Source organism: Anomaloglossus baeobatrachus, chromosome 6, assembly GCF_048569485.1.
Source record: "Anomaloglossus baeobatrachus isolate aAnoBae1 chromosome 6, aAnoBae1.hap1, whole genome shotgun sequence".
NCBI classification, from domain to species: domain Eukaryota; kingdom Metazoa; phylum Chordata; class Amphibia; order Anura; family Aromobatidae; genus Anomaloglossus; species Anomaloglossus baeobatrachus.
The window spans coordinates 491,028,752-491,044,182 of NC_134358.1; positions in this window are offsets into that span (position 1 = coordinate 491,028,752).

The following is a 15,431-nucleotide window of genomic DNA, read 5'->3' on the forward strand; positions in this document are numbered from 1 at the left end:
AAACAATTTCTAAGGATCCTTTATGATATGCTAATGAAGCCAGGGACTAGTTGCAAGGTCTTTATTACCCTTGGTTAGTCGGCCCTCTTTGCATGTAAGTACGCCCCTGAGGACTTCTGATCATATGCACTGAGCAGAGATGTGAGAGCGACCATGCCTCTGACACTGCGCATTCATTAGAATGTTACCACATCCACAGGGGCGTTTTTAGATGCTAAGGGGGCCAACTAGCCAAGGATAAATAACATCCTTGCAACTAGTCCCTGGCCTGATCAGCATATCATAAAGGATCTTTAGAAATACTTTTTCTAAAGATCTCTTTATGTTTTCCACTGTAGGCTGGGAGCTAGGCAGGGATTAGAAATATGCACCTAGAATTGCATATTTCTATTGCACCTAGAATTGCTTATGGTTTTGGGTACATATTGCATCTGACAGGTTCACTTTGAGTAATAACAATTAAAGTTAATAGAATTCTTCATTAAAATGGTACATAGTAGCAGGCAGTTTGGGCCAACTGCAAAAATCTAAATTTTTAATATTATTATTTATTATTATAGCACCATTTATTCCATGGCACATTACATATAAAAAGACAAGTACAATAATCATGAACATTTGAAGGCACAGACTGGTACAGGAGGAGAGAGGACCCTGCCCGCGAGGGCTCACAGTCTACAAAGGATGGGTGAGGGTACAGTAGGTGATGTTGGAGTGGGCCAGACGCTATGGTGGACTGAGGGTTACTGCAGGTTGTAGGCTTGTCGGAAGAGTTGGGTCTTCAGGTTCCTTTTGAAGGTTTCCATGGTAGGCGAGAGTCTGATGTCTTGGGGTAGAGAGCTCTATAGTATGGGGGAAGCACGGGAGAAATCTTGTATGCGATTGTGGGAAGAGGAGAAACGAAAAGGTGATCACCCATTTGCAATCCTTTAACAATAATATCAAATTAAATACAAACATTGTATATTTATAGTCCCCCAAAACCTTTTTGGGATATATTTTGAATAGAGAACAACACATATTTCAAAATTACAATTCATTAGTCTCTGACAAATTGTTCCCCAAAATTTGATTTGTGCTGAATCTTAATAATAGAAAACTTGTATTTGCTCATAAAATACACTTTGGGGAGAGGAGAGAGAGGACCCTGCTGACCATAAGAGTTTACAGAAGTTTGAATACACACAGGCAGCTCACCAGACACAGGGATAATAGGGGTGCAGTGCACGGAAGATCTGGGGTGGTATCCAGGTGGTAGCTCAGTCAAAATAATGGAAAAATCCAGCATCTGCAGGTGGAATGGAGTGGTTAAAACTAAACTTTAAACAATCTCCACAAAGATAAGGATGATAAAAAAGTTATAAAAAATGGTGAACAGTAGACAATAGTTTACGCGTTTAGAGCAGACAACCCTGCTCTTAATTATGAGAATGGTCATGATTAAGAGCAGGGTTGTCTGCTCGAAACGCATAGACTGCGAATTGAATCTCAAAGTGTTCAAGTTCCATCTCAGATTTCAGGAGATTCAACTCCAATCCTCCGTGGATCCGCTCACCTCTAAGCTTTAAACACTTTCTCTCTATTACTTACTTGAGTTGAAGCATAATAGTGACAAACTATTGCAGATTATCAAAAGCGTACTAAATTCTGGATGACAACAATATGTAGGTGTATAAGCTATTAGGATCAAAAGGTAAGGGAGATTATGATAACTAAAATATTGTACATTGTAGTGCACGAGCTTCTAATGTTCTTTCTTGTCATCACTCAGATGGTAAAGCCAATGTTCCTGGAACGGCTTGTTTCAAGTGTCAATCCTCACATATTTCCTATAATCCTGAGTATTTTCTAAGTATTTTAATTGTGCTCCTGTTTCTTCTATAGAAGAATATCTCCTATTGTCCCCGCATCTACATGATAAAGGAGTTTTTTAGTCAAAACACTGCATTGTGACAGCTCTCCGGTGAGGGAACTTTGAACCGCTCTCTAATGCGGCACTTATAGCTTCTTCAAAGAAGAGAAAGGCCTAAGTATACGGCTCATAGTTTTCATAATGTAACATAGTAGCATCATAACATAGTAACAAGGCTGAAAAAACTAAAAGGGATTGTCAACGTCAAAAAATCTTGCCTTTCTTTCTGATTAAATTTTATTAGATATTTATATTGGGCCCTAAAAACGCATTTCTTTAGACTAGCCTATCACCTCACTGCCTTGATCTAATTTAGTCCCTTTCTGCCCTTCAAAAAATTTACTTCCAGTTCTCCTCCCCTGTATCTGTATAAATTCTCACCGACGGGTTCATGCAGCTGCTTTTGAATCCCTAATTAAATCAATGGCTGGACCATATATGACAAGCTTTTCTTCCCCCCATTCACCTTTTGTGTCTCCCCTATTCCCTCATAGACTATAAGCTTACGAGCAGGGCCCTCACTCCTCCTGGTATCTTAATTTTGTTATTTTGTATTGTCTCATATTGTCTGTACATGTCCCCTCTTAATTGTAAAGCGCTGCGGAATATGTTGGCGCTATAGAAATAAAACGTATTATTAGAAATAGAAATAAAGCTTATTATTATTATATTATAGACACATTTAAAGTTTGATCTTTTTTTTAAGTGAACAACCCATTTAAAAAAAAACTGTCCTGTCCCATAAGGTTGTTAACCTGCAGATATAGGGTTAATCTGCAGGTTAATAGCGTCATGAAGGTGCCCGGCTGCAGTACTGAAAGAGCGGTAAGTGAGAGAAAATCAACTTTATTCCTCCCAGCAGCCGGCTTTCAGACAAACAGGCGGGCCCAGAACACAAAACAATTATTGCCTCCGCCACCAGCACTAAGAGCAGCGTTTATAACCACTCACCAGCACTGACTGACATCCAGCTCAGCAGTGCATCAGTATAGAGCCAGCTGTCAGTCAGTGCCGGGGTGTATTCACAGCTTCTACTCTCAGTACAGGGGGGATGGCTCTAATTGCTTCAGGCACGCCTGCATGACTGAAAGCCGGAGGTTCCCAGGAGAAATAAAGTTTATTTTTTCTCGAGTGCCACCCTTTCAGTACTGCGGCTGGGCACCTTCATGATGCTATTATCTTGCAGATTAACCCATATATGTAGATTTATAGCATTATTGGATACCAGTTTCCCTTTAATGCTATTTTCCAGAGAAAGAATAAACCCTGCAAGAGGTATAAGTCAATTTTCTTGATATTAGGGAAAAGATCCATTCCTGAATCCAAATATGGCAATCAGAATAAAACTCTGGGTTAACAACCCATGTCCTGAAATATAGCAAAAGTAACTTGTAATGCAGTTGTCGCGGGCGGGGAGAGGACGCTGCGCTCACCCACTGCTCAAGTCCAGCTGCTGCTGCTGCTGCTCGGTGGTGGCTCGAGCGGTGGGCCGGATCCCGGGGACTCGAGCGGCGCTCCTTGCCCGTGAGTGAAAAGGGGAATGATTTTGGGGATTTATTGTCCGTGACGCCACCCACGGTTGTGGTGAGGTTGTGACACCACCACTGCACTGGACGGGGATCCCGGGAGCGATGACAGGGAGCAGCTTGGATGTTGTTTTTCCCCTCCGTGGGTAGGGGGTTGGTTGTCCCAGGGCCCGGTGAGGGGAGGATGGCAGGTGAGTTACGGGACCTGGTGAGGTGCAGGGTCGCGGGGGCAGCGCGGTGCCGCACGGCACAGTGGTACTCACTCAGCCAATGATGAACACAAAGTCTCCGGTAAAACAAACGGCTGGATGGACGGGTCCCACAGACGGCTGCGGTGGTTCTTCTCCCGGTAGGTTGGCGGTGACTGCCTTTCCCTGCACCTGTGTTGTGTTCTCGGTTCTGGTGGCTTCCCACCGGTAACCCGCCCCCAGCTTGAATGGAGGCTGAGGGAGCCCCTTTTGCCCACAGGCTCTGGCCCTGGGAACTGTAGCCTTGGCGGTGACTGTATTTCCCTTCACGGTTTGAGCTGTTGTCTTCAAGCGGGTTTTGACTGCTGGGGAGCCCCGGAGGTTCCCTTCGCTAATGGATTTGACCGGTTTTACGGCGACTCCAAGCCTGGTCGGGGTCCGCAGGCCCTGCCGAATGGTGCTGGCTTCTCTTTGCTCCCCGATCCGGTACCGGCGGGCCACCTCCCGTCCCTGGTCCTTACGGTTCACGTCAATCTGCCTCGCCTGCAGACGGTCACCACCGTCTGCCAACCTTGCTGTATGTGCCCGGGCCACGCACCCGGACACGGTCAGTCTCCTCTACTACCACTTCCCTCACTCAACTCCAAAACTGATCTGACTGCCTTTTCCCGCCTCCAGGACTGTGAACTCCTCGGTGGGTGGGGCCAACCGCCTGGCTCCACCCCCTGGTGTGGACATCAGCCCCTGGAGGGAGGCAACAAGGATTTCTGTCTGACTTCGGTGTGCCTAGCCGGGGTGTGGGGTGTGTTGTTGCAGTACCTGTGACGACTTGGCTTGTCCAGGGCCACACTTAATAAAATGCAGACCGTCCGCGAGCTGCCCGTCCATCACCGGTTTTATTTTTGTTAACTGCAAAAGATAGAAAAACGGTAAAAAACATGTAAAAACATCACAAACATTTTATAACGGTACGGCTTCCGCTCTTCTCCCACCCAAACAACCTGGCCCTGATGCTGCCCCTAAGAAGCGGGCAGCACCCCTTGACCCCAGTCCAACACCAAGTTGCCCGAGCGGGTTCTGTCTCTTTCAGGGGACCCATGTCCATGGGGACCCCTGAACCCCCGGAGGATCGCCACCGGTTACGGTAGTGGCGGGCCTGGGCCATCCCTTTCCTCCAGGCCCATCCTCTCAAATCAGTCTCTCCGGAGGCGGTAACGGTTTCAAGCCAAACATTATTTACAGTGCCTACAAGAAGTCTTCAACCCCCTGCAGATTTAGCAGGTTTGATAAGATGCAAATAAGTTAGAGCCTGCAAACTTCAAACAAGAGCAGGATTTATTAACAGATGCATAAATCTTACAAACCAATAAGTTATGTTGCTCAGTTAAATTTTAATAAATTTTCAACATAAAAGTGTGGGTCAATTATTATTCAACCCCTAGGTTTAATATTTTGTGGAATAACCCTTGCTTGCTATTACAGCTAGTAATCGTCTTTTATAAGACCTGATCAGGCCGGCACAGGTCTCTGGAGTTATCTTGGCCCACTCCTCCATGCAGATCTTCTCCAAGTTATCTAGGTTCTTTGGGTGTCTCATGTGGACTTTAATCTTGAGCTCCTTCCACAAGTTTTCAATTGGGTTAAGGACAGGAGACTGACTAGGCCACTGCAACACCTTGATTTTTTCCCTCTTGAACCAGGCCTTGGTTTTCTTGGCTGTGTGCTTTGGGTCGTTGTCTTGTTGGAAGATGAAATGACGACCCATCTTATGATCCTTGATGGAGGAGCGGAGGTTCTTGGCCAAAATCTCCAGGTAGGCCGTGCTATCCATCTTCCCATGGATGCGGACCAGATGGCCAGGCCCCTTGGCTGAGAAACAGCCCCACAGCATGATTCTGCCACCACCATGCTTGACTATAGGGATGGTATTCTTGGGGTCGTATGCAGTGCCATCCAGTCTCCAAACATCACGGGTGTAGTTGGCACCAAAGATCTCGATCTTGGTCTCATCAGACCAGAGAACCTTGAACCAGTCTGTCTCAGAGTCCTCCAAGTGATCATGAGCAAACTGTAGACGAGCCTTGACATGACGCTTTGAAAGTAAAGGTACCTTACGGGCTCGTCTGGAACGGAGACCATTGCGGTGGAGTACATTACTTATGGTATTGACTGAAACCAATGTCCCCACTGCCATGAGATCTTCCTGGAGCTCCTTCCTTGTTGTCCTTGGGTTAGCCTTGACTCTTCGGACAAGCCTGGCCTCGGCACGGGTGGAAACTTTCAAAGGCTGTCCAGGCCGTGGAAGGCTAACAGTAGTTCCATAAGCCTTCCACTTCCGGATGATGCTCCCAACAGTGGAGACAGGTAGGCCCAACTCCTTGGAAAGGGTTTTGTACCCCTTGCCAGCCTTGTGACCCTCCACGATCTTGTCTCTGATGGCCTTGGAGTGCTCCTTTGTTTTTCCCATGTTGACCAAGTATGAGTGCTGTTCACAAGTTTGGGGAGGGTCTTAATTAGTCAGAAAAAGCTGGAAAAAGAGATAATTAATCCAAACTTGTGAAGCTCATTGTTCTTTGTGCCTGAAATACTTCTTAATACTTTAGGGGAACCAAACAGAATTCTTGTGGTTTGAGGGGTTGAATAATAAATGACCCTCTGAATAAACTTTTCACAATTTAAAAAAAGAAAAAAGAAATAACATTCTTTTTTGCTGCAGTGCATTTCACACTTCCAGGCTGATCTACAGTCCAAATGTCACAATGCCAAGTTAATTCCGAATGTGTAAACCTGCTAAATCTGCAAGGGATTGAATACTACTTGTAGGCACTGTACATCCCACCAGTTTGTGGTTGCCCTGCCAGTTCTCGGGCTTGTCCGTAAGAAGTCCCTTACGCAACGGTTGCAGGAAGTCCCCACGGGGACTAGTTGCCGGCAACGGCCGGTTTAATCACAGTTACAATCAGGTAAACTTCGGTTGATCCATCTTATCATTCAAACTTTCTTAACTTTTCTGGTGGTCCCAACGGGGACAACTGCTGGCAACGGTGGACCGCTGACTCACTTCTATTCCACGGTGTCGGCTGGAGGAGGGGGTTGGGCTGATACACGGGCCTCCTGACTGCCCCTCAGCTTCGCGTCCAGGGCAAACCACCCCCTCTCCCCGCAGTGCCTAGTGTATTGGACCAAATCCCCCGGCATCAGGTTGCGGCCCGGGTGGTCCTCTGGCAGGTGGGCATTGACGTCCCGTCAGGCTATAAAGACTTCAGCCTCCAGGCCCGGCTCATATATAAATCCGTACCCCCGACGGACGTCAAACCTCCTCACCTGCCCCTCATAGGTTGGGCCCCGTACACGGAAGGTGGCCTGGCGGAGACTTTCTTTCTCCCGAATCGTGCGGGCGACCAGCTCCGCCTTCCTCCTCTCCCTTTCTGCAATTTCCTGGCCCAGCGGGGTCGGTTTCCTGTCCCAGTAAGGGGCTACGATAGGCCCCTGCGCACGGGTCGGGCCCCGTGAGACCTCCTTCACGCTGGCCACCGCCAGTGTTCTGAGCGGCAGGTCTCGCAGTGTCATGGCCTGGGGTGCTGCCCTACAGCGGCGACCCGGCGCGGCCTCAGCCGAGGCATGGGGAACGGGTTCAGGGGTTCTCTCCTGCTGAGCCTCTGCCTCCTCTTGCATGAGACGGGCTGCCGGGGGCGGTGCGGGGCCAGGCACGGTCACAGGTGCCTCCGGTAAATCTTCGCTCACGGTCTTAGCCCTTGGCTTCTTCCACGGGAGCGATTCCGGGCGGTCACGGACTTCTATTGCAGACCGGTCCGCCGGGGCGGATTGGCGGGGTACCGCTACCGGTTGTGATGGTAGCGGGCCTAGAGGCAGCGGCAGCCAACACGGGTAGCGGGGGAGGTAGTAGGGCGAGCGGGCGTAGACCGGGCCCCTCGGCCGCGATGACCGACCCCCTAGGGGTGCAGGGGCGTGGGTCACTTACCCGTTTTTCCAGAACTCCCTCCTCCTCGCGTCTCCGTATGGTCACACCACCTCCGCCATGTCGGCTTCCCACTCCTCCAAGAGGAGCTGCACCCGGATCTGCAGCCATTGTTGTAGCTGGGCGGTCCGTACCTCCACCCACGCCGCGGTCCCGGGCGCGGGGGCTACGGTGCTGCGGGACGGTTGATATATCGCTGCGGCGGCCTCTTCCAGGAACCACAAGATGGCCGCAGGGTCCTGGCGTCCCTGCTTTTATAGCCACGGGCTACATGCGGCCAGACGCCATCCGTCCCCCTTAGTCTTTTCCCGGCTCCTCCTCTACAGGGGCGGGGTTTCGGCTTTCACGCCTCCACTGCTCGAGGAGACGCTCGAGCGGGGATTTTTTGCGCCCAAAATGGCGGCTTCTCAAATTTTTTGGCCGGACAGCTCCGGCGGTCACAAGGCGCACCTCTACCAGACGGCAGAGCGGTAAGATCCTGTTCGTGACGCCAAGCTGTCGCGGGCGGGGAGGGGACACTGCGCTCACCCACTGCTCGGGTCCGGCGGCTGCTGCTCAGTGGTGGCTCGAGCAGTGGGCCGGATTCAGGGACTCGAGCGGCGCTCCTCGCCCGTGAGTGAAAAAGGGAATGATTTTGGGGATTTATTGTCCGTGACGCCACCCACGGTTGTGGTGAGGTTGTGACACCACCGCTGCTCTGGACGGGGATCCCAGGAGCGATGACAGGGAGCAGCTTGGATGTTGTTTTTCCCCTCCGTGGGTAGGGGGTTGGTTGTCCCGGGGCCCGGTGAGGGGAGGATGGCAGGTGGGTTACGGGACCTGGTGAAGTGCTGGGTCGCGGGGATAGCGCGGTGCCGCACGGCACAGTGGTACTCACTCAGCCAATGATGAACACAAAGTCTCCGGTAAAACAAACGGCTGGATGGACGGGTCCCACAGACGGCTGCGGTGGTTCTTCTCCCGGTAGGTTGGCGGTGACTGCCTTTCCCTGCACCTGTGTTGTGTTCTCGGTTCTGGTGGCTTCCCACCGGTAACCCGCTCCCCAGCTTGGATGGAGGCTGAGGGAGCCCCTTTTGCCCGCAGGCTCTGGCCCTGGGAACTGTAGCCTTGGCGGTGACTGTATTTCCCTTTACGGTTTGAGCTGTTGCCTTCAATCGGGTCTAGACTGCTGGGGAACCCCGGAGGTTCCCTTCGCTAACGGATTTGACCGGTTTTACGGCGACTCCAAGCCTGGTCGGGGTCCGTAGGCCCTGCCGAATGTTGCTGGCTTCTCTTCGCTCCCCGATCCGGTACCGGCGGGCCACCGCCCGTCCCCGGTCCTTACGGTTCACGTCAATCTGCCTCGCCTGCAGACGGTCACCACCGTCTGCCAACCTTGCTGTATGTGCCCGGGCCACGCACCCGGACACGGTCAGTCTCCTCTACTACCACTTCCCTCTCTCAACTCCAAAACTGATCTGACTGCCTTTTCCCGCCTCCAGGACTGTGAACTCCTCGGTGGGTGGGGCCAACCGCCTGGCTCCACCCCCTGGTGTGGACATCAGCCCCTGGAGGGAGGCAACAAGGATTTCTGTCTGACTTCGGTGTGCCTAGCCGGGGTGTGGGGTGTGTTGTTGCAGTACCTGTGACGACCTGGCTTGTCCAGGGCGCCACACTGTTACAGTCAAGGCATCCAGGCTCCTTTTTGCGCTTCATGTGACATTTCCATAGTCCTATTGCTCTTACAGTAAAGAATCCCCTCTTTGTAGATGTATATATATTTTTTTCCTGTAGACGCAGAGATAATGTTTGTTACAGATACAATGCTATATATAAATAGATTATGGGAGAGATCTGAGTACTGATCTTTGATTCATTTATACCTTTGGATGTACAGTTATAATGTCACGCTCAACCATCTATTTTTATAAACTCCACTACCGTAATTGTGAACATTTTAAGGGTACAGTTCCACCCAATTTTCTTTTTTTTTGTTTTTGCTTTGGTTGCCCACTCTGTATTGGCACAAACTCTACCTGTGCACTGGTTATAAAATGATACACTATCATCATTCTCCTTGCACCTGTCAGTTTTTTTTGCAACCAATTCATTATTCTATTTGCGGCTTTTTGTGAAGTTTATTTTTTATGTGCTTTTTTTTTTAGTGAGCGATGTCGAGCGATTACAGAAATTTTTAGCTGATTCATCAATTACGACCTTTTAAAAAGTTGTAAAATTTGGTGCAATCCCACTCTTGTCCCACCCAACGGTGTATATTGGAATACGCTAGTATTTTTGCTCCATTTTGCAAAATGTGCAACAGTTGCAGGCAGAAAATAAGACTATTTTTGACTTTGTGTTAAATTCATGAATCCCGTGTGCCATTTTAAAGATGTTGGGGCTAAATACAGCACCTAATACCACATGACAAAAAAGGAAAGTAGCTTTAGAACAAAGATTATTTTACCAATCCCAACCATCTAGATACTGTCAGTATCATCCATGGTACCTAAATGGCTTGATGGATGGAGGAGGCACCGGCTGTCATTCCAGCAGTGCTGATGGTGCTAAAAAAGGGCCCTAGATCTGCCATTTGCATGTGCTTACTGCAATACCTATTATACTGTATGTCACATTAGTATTGCAAAGTGTTTACAGAATCACATGTTCCACTGGTGTTTTTTTTTTTTTTTTTTTACAATATATTGCATGAAGACATAATGCAATATAGATACATTTAGATTTTCTGTAATAGTCCCATTGGATAAAATGAATGCCTTATGTTAAATAATATAATAAAAAACCCAAAACAATGGCGACAAATAAAATCAATATACCGTATGATATGCCACCCCCCAAATGGCACACTCAAAAAATACAATTCATCCTAGAAGAAAAAGCAAGAAACGTTATGGGTCTCAGTCATTAAAGGGTTATTCCCATTTCCAAAATCCTATCCTAATATGTAATAGGTGTAATAAATAATAATAATAATAATAATAATAATAATAATAATAATATAAGCAAATAACTCCAATTAGAAAGGTAGTATAGTTCTCCTGATATAGTTATGTCTCTTACCTCATGCTCAGGGCCTTGAAGGACCTTATTTATTTATGGTTACGAACACGAGCAATAAACTAATTCTGACTATATGCCTGGTCGTAACCATGGATACCTAAGGTCCTGCAATGCCCTGAACATGAAGTGAGCAATATAGTGAATCATAAGAACTATACTACATTTATAATTGGTGATATTTGCTATTATTATTACACCTACTACATATTAGGATAGGATCTTGGATAATGGAATACCCCTTTAAACTAAATAAAAAAATATTGCTGCACCCTGAAAGACTATAGTGATGGCTTTCCTAAAGGATTAAACCCCCTTAGCAGTAAAAATAGATTTTTGTTTATAGAAATCTGACAACACTCTAAGCACAGTTTATCTTAATGACATTTTGCTTAGGGTACCGTCACACTTTAGCGACGCTCCAGCGATCCCACCAGCGATCTGACCTGGTCAGGATCGCTGGTGCTTCGCTACATGGTCACTGGTGAGCTGTCAATCAGGCAGATCTCACCAGCGACTAGGGACCAGCCCCCAGCGACGCGTGGAAGCGATATTGCGCTTGTTAACTAAGGTAAACATCAGGTAACCAAGCGCTTGGTTACCCGATATTTACCTTGGTTACCAGCGCAAACCGCTTAGCGCTCGTAGCCAGAGTACAAATTGGGTTAATAAGCAAACCGCTTTGCTTATTTACCCGATGTGTACTCCGGCTACGTGTGCAGGGAGCAGGGAGCCGGCACTGGCAGCCTGAGAGCGGCGGATGCTAGTAACCAAGGTAAATATCGGGTAACTAAGCAAAGAGCTTTGATTGGTTACCCGATATTTACCTTGGTTACAGCTTACCACAGGCTGCCAGACGCCGGCTCCCTGCTCACTGCACATTCAGATTGTTGCTCTCCCGCTGTCAAACACAGCGATGTGTGCTTCACAGTGGGAGAGCAACGTCCAAAAAATGAACCAGCACTGTGTGTAACGATCAGCGATTTCACAGCAGGGGCCAGATCACTGCTCAGTGTCACACACAGCGAGATCGCAAATGAGGTCACTGGTGCATCACAAAAACCGTGACTCACCAGCGATCTCGCTAGCGATCTCGCTATGTGAGAAGTACCCCTTAGTTTGTTGCATCAGATTAACAGTAGCCAGATGGTAATAGACTGTGTTATTGAAGTTTACGGATGGATTAGATTAGTTATAGAAATTTCTGCAACTGAAATATGGGTTTTGGAAAATGGTGCAAAACGTGCGCCACTTTTTTTTGACAAGCTTGTGAATTTTTTTTAACCCCTTAAATACAAGTAAACCTATTCATGTTTGGTGTCTACAAACTCGCACTGACCTCAGGCATCACATAGGTACATCAGTTTTACCATATAGTGAATACGGTGAATAAAATATCCCAAAAACTATTGTACGATCACACTTTTTTTTGCAATTTTTCCGCACTTGGAATTTTTTTGCTATTTTCCAGTATACTATATGGTAAAACTTATGGTTTCATTTAAAAGTACAACTTGTACTGCAAAAAACAAGCCCTCATATGGCAAGATTGACAGAAAAATAAAAAGGTTACGGCTCTCGGAAGAAAGAGAGGAAAAAACCAAAACGGAAAAACACAAAATGCCCGGGGGCCGAAGGGGTTAAAGTAGTGCAAAGAAACACTGTCATTGCTCTTAGCAAACACATTCTATAAATATATTTTTTTTTGCGTAGCAAGACAAATACAGTAGTATCAGAAATTCCACAAAAGTAATATGCTCATCTTAATTATCTGTCTAAAGTACAAAACCCATCCCTCTAATAAATAGCCGAAATCATTCCACTCAACTTTTATTGATCAGAAAAAAAATGGCAAGTATCAAACAGAATTAGCGCTCAGTAGGAGACAACATAAATGTTGTAATATAGAAAATTGCCTATTGGATGCGGAATATAAGATCTACAGGACCACACAGCAGAATGCTAATTGATGAAAAAATAACAGAAAAACAAAAGCACAAAGAGATGCAAAGATGCCCTTGTCCGTGCCAGGCTACAATAGGGCTTTATGCCCCTCGCCTGGTATTTGTGTATACTGAACACACTCTACCCATGTGGAAAAGACAGGCAGCTTCTTTTTAGTCTTCGCAGGTGTTTAGTTAACAGGGACATTCTCACACTCAACGTGGCTTGTCGCTTTTTCATTCGCAAATACTGAGCACACTGGGCTTGACAGAGGCTGTTAGACGACTGTATTAATTATCTCCCCCTCCTGCTGCTCGCTATGAATTGGCTGGTTTAATATATCAGGTCCCCCACAGCTCCAAAGTAATAACTTAAGATCATGAATTTCTTCCTTTTCCACTCAGCCCTGCTCTTACCATACAATCATTTTTGATAAACAAAGTGCGCTTTTATGTATCTACGCTTCTAGGCTTGTTAACATGTCACTGAACAGATAAAAAAAACTAAAAAAAAAGATAATTAAATAAACTCTTAGGCTGCTCATTTATGAAGTGGTTGTGCCACGGTAATTGGCGAGTGTTAAAACCATATGCGGCTTACCGCTGATTGCATAAAACCTTACGCTCTTTTAAGGAATATTTAGAATACAATATTGGCACGAAAAATGACATCAGGACCACTACAACCCAGAAATAAAATCACTCACCAATACAAATGACACTGGGAACATGAGGATAAATCATTCAGGACATTCTATATATATAGGGTGGCACAGTGGCTCAGTGGTTAGCACTGCAGCCTTGCAGCACTGGGGTCCAGGGTTCAAATCCAACAAGGACACAATCTGCAAGAAGTTTGTATGTTCTCCCCGTGTTTGCGTGGGTTTCCTCCAGTTTCCTCCCACACTCCAAAAACATACAGATAGGGAATTTAGATTGTGAGCCCCAATGGGGACAGTGTTCCTGATGTATGTAAAGCGCTGCAGAATATGTTAGCGCTATATAAAAATAAAGATTTTATTTATATATATATATATATATATATATATATATATATATATATATATTAACTTTAAAACTGAAAAACTGAACTACAATTTATGATGGAGAACAGTTAAGAGAGTGCAGCATAAATATATTCACAACAATGCCAGACCTTTGATTGTTCATAGTCCATTGTAGCCCATAAGACATCGCTGACAAATGGGGAACTGTTGCTTGTTGCAACCCCCTGTGCAGTATGTCCTGGGCTACAATGGACTGTGAACAATAAAAAGACTGGCATCATTGTGAATATATTGAGGCTGTATTCTGATAACTGTTCGCCATCAGAAATTTCAGGGCCAGAAATATTTGGACAGTGACACAAGTTTTGTTATTTTAGATGTTTACAAAAACATGTTCAGAAATACAATTATATATATATATAATATGGGCTGAAAGTGCACACTCCCAGCTGCAATATGAGAGTTTTCACATCCAAATCGGAGAAAGGGTTTAGGAATCATAGCTCTGTAATGCATAGCCTCCTCTTTTTCAAGGGACCAAAAGTAATTGGACAAGGGACTCTAAGGGCTGCAATTAACTCTGAAGGCGTCTCCCTCGTTAACCTGTAATCAATGAAGTCGTTAAAAGGTCTGGGGTTGATTACAGGTGTGTGGTTTTGCATTTGGAAGCTGTTGCTGTGACCAGACAACATGCGGTCTAAGGAACTCTCAATTGAGGTGAAGCAGAACATCCTGAGGCTGAAAAAAAAGAAAAAATCCATCAGAGAGATAGCAGACATGCTTGGACTAGCAAAATCAACAGTCGGGTACATTCTGAGAAAAAAGGAATTGACTGGTGAGCTTGGGAACTCAAAAAGGCCTGGGCGTCCACGGATGACAACAGTGGTGGATGATCGCCACATACTTTCTTTGGTGAAGAAGAACCCGTTCACAACATCAACTGAAGTCCAGAACACTCTCAGTGAAGTAGGTGTATCTGTCTCTAAGTCAACAGTAAATAGAACACTCCATAAAAGTAAATACAAAGGGTTCACATCTAGATGCAAACCATTCATCAATTCCAAAAATAGACAGGCCAGAGTTAAATTTGCTGAAAAACACCTCATGAAGCCAGCTCAGTTCTGGAAAAGTATTCTATGGACAGATGAGACAAAGATCAACCTGTACCAGAATGATGGGAAGAAAAAAGTTTGGAGAAGAAAGGGAACAGCACATGATCCAAGGCACATCACATCCTCTGTAAAACATGGTGGAGGCAACGTGATGGCATGGGCATGCATGGCTTTCAATGGCACTTGGTCACTTGTGTTTATTGATGACATAACAGCAGACAAGAGTAGCCGGATGAATTCTGAAGTGTACCGGGATATACTTTCAGCCCAGATTCAGCCAAATGCCGCAAAGTTGATCGGACGGCGCTTCATAGTACAGATGGACAATGACCCCAAGCATACAGCCAAAGCTACCCAGGAGTTCATAAGTGCTAAAAAGTGGAACATTCTGCAATGGCCAAGTCAATCACCAGATCTTAACCCAATTGAGCATGCGTTTCACTTGCTCAAATCCAGACTTAAGACGGAAAGACCCACAAACAAGCAAGACCTGAAGGCTGCGGCTGTAAAGGCCTGGCAAAGCATTAAGAAGGAATAAACACAGCGTTTGGTGATGTCCATGGGTTCCAGACTTAATGCAGTGATTGCCTCCAAAGGATTTGCAACAAAATATTGAAAATAAAAATATTTTGTTTGGGTTTGGTTTATTTGTCCAATTACTTTTGACCTCCTAAAATGTGGAGTGTTTGTAAAGAAATGTGTACAAT